The sequence below is a fragment of the Dama dama genome, chromosome 30 (genome assembly GCF_033118175.1).
Source record: "Dama dama isolate Ldn47 chromosome 30, ASM3311817v1, whole genome shotgun sequence".
NCBI lineage: Eukaryota > Metazoa > Chordata > Mammalia > Artiodactyla > Cervidae > Dama > Dama dama.
In genome coordinates, this window is record NC_083710.1 from 14,691,525 (window position 1) to 14,697,571 (window position 6,047).

The following is a 6,047-nucleotide window of genomic DNA, read 5'->3' on the forward strand; positions in this document are numbered from 1 at the left end:
TCACCTGTGTGAACACCTGCACACAATTACACACTTGGGAGAAAAAAAGACCCTAACACTTCTCCAGACGGCCTGCCTGAGGTTCCCTCGACAAAATGCAACTGTACGAGAGATAATTCAAGCCTGCGAAGCGTGCCAGCTGATGAGGGCAGAAAAGAAGCAGCACTCGAGAACGAGGTACCGAGGGGAAGAGCCAGGGCAACATTGGGAAATAGATTTCACTGAGGGAAGGCCAGGCAAGTACGGGTATCACTATCTGTTGGTTCTGGTAGATACCTTCTCAGGGTGGGTGGAAGCCTTCCCCGCTAAGGGAGAGACAGCAATAGTGGTTGCTAAAAAGATCTTAGAGGAGATAATGCTTAGGTACGGGCTGCCAGTGACTATAGGCTCTGATAACGGACCTGCCTTTGTGAGCCAGATTGTACAAGGGCTGGCCCAAGCTCTGGGGACGAAATGGAAGTTACATTGTGAATATAATCCCCAGAGCTCAGGACAGGTTGAGAGAATGAATCGGACCCTAAAAGAAACTTTGACAAAGTTGGCAATAGAGACTGGCGGGGACTGGGTGACCCTCCTTCCCTTCGCACTCTTTCGGGCGCGTAACACCCCTTATAAGCTGAATCTTACTCCTTTTGAGATTCTGTATGGAAGACCCCCTCCTGTGTATCCTATTTTCGAAGGAAAATGCCTGCCACCCCCTACTTTGGGACAATTCCAGCAAACTCTGATGGCATTAAGTAAGGTGCATAACCATGTTTAGAAGTTGATTCGAGAGATACACGAGGGCCAAAACAAGAGGGCCCTCCCCTCACATAATATTGGCCCAGGTGATTGGGTTTGGGTAAAACGACACCAATCTAAAGTATTAGAACCTAGATGGAAAGGCCCTTATGTTGTTCTTCTTACCACTCCTACCGCTGTCAAGGTCGACGGGATTGGACCCTGGGTTCACTGCAATCACGTGCGGCAAGCCACACCAGAAGAACAGGAAAAAGCGCGAGCAGAATGAAAGGCGAGTCCTCACCCGTCAAATCCTTTGAAACTGAAACTCGTCCACCGGGAGGCCTCCTAATTCTCTCTCATCGACCCAGGAGCGACCAGTCATAACCCCCATCAACCTGCTAAGATCACATGGAAACTCAACGACGGGCAAACTCATGAGCTGCTCAATGAGACCTCAGGAATCCACCCTCCAAACACCTGGCGGCTGGACCTGAACTTCGACCTCTCAAGCCTCTTCGCAAAGCAGGACGGTCTCTATGATAAGTACTATAGGGATGGGATAAAAAAACCATAGGTTGGGGTTCTGGGCTTGCCCGGGCAACATAAGTAATAACTGGAAAACCTGTGGTGGCATAGAAAGCTATTATTGCAGGAGCTGGAGTTCTGTGACCTCTTGTGATGGACCCCAGAGGTGGGATGTCAGAAACAGAGATCTAGTTAGCTTCACCTTCAAGGACCGTAGACACCAGGGGCCTCAGGTACGAGTACAATTTAACCAGGAATGGGCGAAAAAAGAAAACCGCTGGACCTCAGGACTGACTTGGGGTTTTCAGCTTCACGTAAATTGGCCCGGCCTCGCCTACCCAGGTGAGCTTTTAATCATTATACAGGTTATTGAGCCGGTGCAGGTACATAGTTTAGGTCCCAGTCTGGTCAAAACATTACAGGGGCACAAGGCGACCCCTAAGCCAACCACCTTCAGACCAAGCTTGCCGGGAACATTTAACATCTCCTCTACCCTGAGCCTCAGAGGCAAACTGATGGAAACCCCTGGCTCTCTGGCTGTTACCATCAGCTCAGCAATTCAGGACGCCCTATGGGCCTTAGTGAATGCAGCCTTTATGGTCTTAAACCATACCAACCCTAATACGACCCAGTCCTGTTGGCTTTGTTATAATCTTCACCCACCCTTCTATGAGGCCATAGGCCTCAATGTCTCTTGCCACTTGTCTTCAGGCCATAACCCACCCCAATGCCAATGGGAAGAATGCAAGGTTGGCCTCACAATGAATGAAGTTTGGGGACAGGGACTCTGTTTGGGCACAGTGCCACGTGATAAAACTCCCCTCTGTGCCCGGACTATTAGTAACCTATGCTTACACAGCAAAAATTGGATTGTGCCAGAGGTTGGGGGTTGGTAGATTTGTTCACATACTGGGCTAACCCCATGTTTAACTGTGAAGGTTTTTAACCAGAGTCAAGAATTCTGTGTCCTGGTTGCTGTAATGCCAAAAATCTTATACCACTCTGAAGAGGTTATGTACTCACATTGGGACCGGGAATTGCTAAGACAAAAGAGAGAGCCAATCAGTGCGATCACCATGGCAGCCTTGTTCAGTCTTGGGCTGGCAGGAGCAGGGACAGGAATAGCTTCACTGTCTCTGCAAGGCCAAGGATTTTCCTCCCTACGAGCCGCCATAGATGAAGATATAACTCGCATAGAAGAATCAATCAGCCACTTAGAGAAGTCTCTGACTTCCTTGTCTGAGGTGGTCTTGCAGAATAGGAGAGGATTAGACTTGATTTTTCTCCAACAGGGTGGGGTCTGCGCGGCTCTGGGAGAAGAATGTTGTTTCTATGCAGACCATACAAGAGTGGTAAGAGAATCTATGGCAAAAGTGAAAGAAGGGCTGGCACAACGAAAGAGGGAACGGGAGGCCCAACAGGGATGGTTTGAGTCTTGGTTTCAACGCTTCCCCTGGCTGACCACCTTAGTTTCCACCCTCCTGGGCCCGCTTATAGTGCTATTATTAACACTTACATTTGGCCCTTGTATTTTAAACCGGCTAATGTCATTTATTAAAGAACGTCTAAATACCATTCAGATTATGGTATTGAGGCAGCAATATCAGATGGTAGCCCAGGATGAAGAGAAAGATTCCTCTACAGAAACAACAAGACAGGGGGGAATGTGAGGCTGCCAGGGTTAATACCATGACAGGCGCCCTGGACCTAAGTTTTAGCTTCCCCCGAAATGGTAAGATTGACCTGGAGCCAGCCAGTCAATATGCGCCCAGTAAGAAACAAAGGGAGAGCTGAAAAGCCCACGAACGCCCAGGTTTGAAAAAAAGCCCGCGAAAGTCTGTACCAATAGAATTGCTTTGCAAACATGTAACCAATCCGCTTAAGCCAGCTACTAACCGCTTATGCATATCTTATAAATTTGTGTAACAAGCTTGAGCTCAGCGCTTTCTGACCCTGCACCACTGTGATGTTTGTGGCAGAAAGCCCTGGCTCGAGTCAGTAATAAACTTCCCTTTTTTTGAGAGTTGCATTGTCTTGGAAGCCTTCTCTCTTCCCGCTCGGGGATTTGGACATCAGGCATAACAGTGGAAAGCCAACTTCCAAGCTTGGGGGGTGAGGCCAGGTGGGCTTGATTGACGCTCTGAGCTAGATCCCTCTGCATGCCAATTTCAAGCCATCCACTAGAGAACAGTTATAAAGGCAGGAGCTCACCATAGCTCTTCACAATCCTCTGTGCAACCTCCTTCCAAATAAGAAAACACAGGGAACCCCGAGAACCACTGATAATGTCCAGCTATCCCCTGGATATCAAACTAATTTGACCCCATTAGTTTTCTTTTTCAAGAGGAAACCGAAGAAACCGAAGACTCAAAATGCTTCTATGGTGCAGCTCCACAGAGACAGAAAGCAGCTCAGTAGTTGCCAGGGGCTAGGAGCTGAGGGGAAGAGCTGGCTACGAAAGGGCGCCAGAGAACCTTCGAGAGATGATGGAAATGTTTTCTGTGGTAATTATCATAGCCTTCGCACAACTGTATACATTTGTCAAAACTCATTTAATCACACACTTACCAATGGCAGATTTTATTGCATGTAAATTGCTTCTCAATTAAGCGGATTTAAATATACAATACACTCCCCTCCCCCCTTCCCCCCCAAGGATGCTGGCTGGTGAGCTTCAGCTAAAATTTCCATTGTGTAGCTGCATTGCAGTAAACCCTTGATCCAGAATCCCTAGGTTGTTCAACCTACCCAGCAGGGAGATTTCCTGCAGGCTGATCACACTAGGTCCAGTGGCAAGAAGGGTTAGAGCAGTATTTTCATGCAAACGCTTCTGTTGCCTTTTAAATAAGGAGCTGTTTGCTAGCATTACCTTGGCTTCCTGCCTCCTTTCCTGAATCTTCAGAGGTCATCCTGTGTGCTCGGTAAAAACATTCATCTGGAAAATTGCCTAGAGCCAGATTAAATATAACATCACTGTTTTTAACTTCTATCTCACATGACATACCTGTCTTTATCTTCATATCTTGTTGCATTTTGAAGGCCATACCTGTCTCTATGCTCAGCCCTGAAAGATACAAAAAAATCTTGCTAAAAATACTCACAACGCTTGGTGTGGATTAAAAATAAGCCTTTCAGTTACACTCACTCCTCTCTCTCAGCCTATGTGTCCTTTCAGCTCTAGGTCACTCGTGCCCCAACACATTTTTTTTAGTAAAAATATTTCTTTCCCCAGTGAGGCCAGTTAAGCTCTCTGCTCTCTATCCAAGACATCCTATTTGGGGGACGATCTGGCAGCTTCTGACCCAGGTTAATAGCTCAATCGGAAAAGGAGCATAAGCCACACAAACACAGTCTAACATTGGAAATAATCAGATCAGTCATGCAAATTAATAAGTACATAAGGTTATATCCCAGAGGAAAAGAGTGCAGGCTCATACAACAAAAGCTGCCAGAGAGAATGGATTTTAAAGGGAAATGAAAACTAAAGAGCCGGCCCGGACTTTGGAGTCTTAAAAGCTACTGATGTTCTCTGCTCTTAGGTGTCCTGGCTTTTGGGAGGAAACCATTCTCTGAACCTCACAGCAAAGTGTGGACTGGTCAGAGGTTTCTTGGTAATAAAATAAAAGAGTGAAAAAACACAAAAGACAACACTTTTTCAAATCACATTTAATCATTTATTAAAAGGGGCAGAGTCCAGCATTTAAGGAGCCAGTCCTATCAATGAGAACTTCTGAACATCAAATGAAAGGAGTCCAAGACCAGATGATAAAGGCATTCAAAAGCACAGAAGCACACATATCTGCAAGGTTTTCAGATTGCACTGATGTACTACAAACTTTCAGTGGTTTTTATTTTCACATTTCTTTCTCAAAAAAAAATAAAATGTCATTTTCTTACAAGTTTCAGGCTTCAAGATAAAAATTGCATTAAGTCATTGATATGACTTAATACAAGTCTAACATGTGCTCTAAGGGCTTTATAATAGGCTATCATTTTATCACTGCCATTTGCTTTTCTTGTGGTCTTAGAGTCGTGAAAGTAAAAGTTTATGATGAGACAAAAGAAAATTAATTTTGCTTATCTTATATTCATTCCATTAAAAAATAGTTAATTTTTTTTTAAGTAGGGTTTGGGAGAGAGTGAGAGGAATTGATTGTTAAGTCCAGTTCTAATCTTCTGAGCTGCCTTTGGAATGAAGTTATGAGGTAGGAGTCTTCTACTGACCCTTATGAAGGTGTCCAACAGGAGAAAGAAAAGCACAAGTGCCTCCTCTGTAAATTCATCTGGGACTGATTAGACAATTTAATGCCAAAAAAGAATTTTCTCCAGAAAACTCATAGCATTTCATAGATATAACACAAGTACACTAAATTTATGTATCTGCTACATATCAAACATCATGCCAGGCACTACTAAGAAAAACAAAGTTGAAGGTTTGGACTCTCAAGGAGTTTCAGAAATTAATCTGCCTGTTAAGCCCCAGATTTCTTGCAAATATGGAAGAATCATTCAAGTTATATGAGAACTGGCCCTTGAACCCTCTTTTGTACAAAGAATCTCCAAAAGCAATACAAAGTTCTCTTTTTGTCCCTTAATTTTCAGATGTTACCTCACAAAGCTTTCCTTAGAACCATAATGCCCAAGACCTCAGACAATTCCAGATTATTTCAGTCTGAGAAATGCATCCCAGGAAGCAGATGGCTTCCAAGAGAGCTCATCCAATAAGGCAATGCCCTGAGTCTCTAGCATGGAAGAACCCAACTCCCAAATATTACAACTAAGCACATATCCTTTTGGGT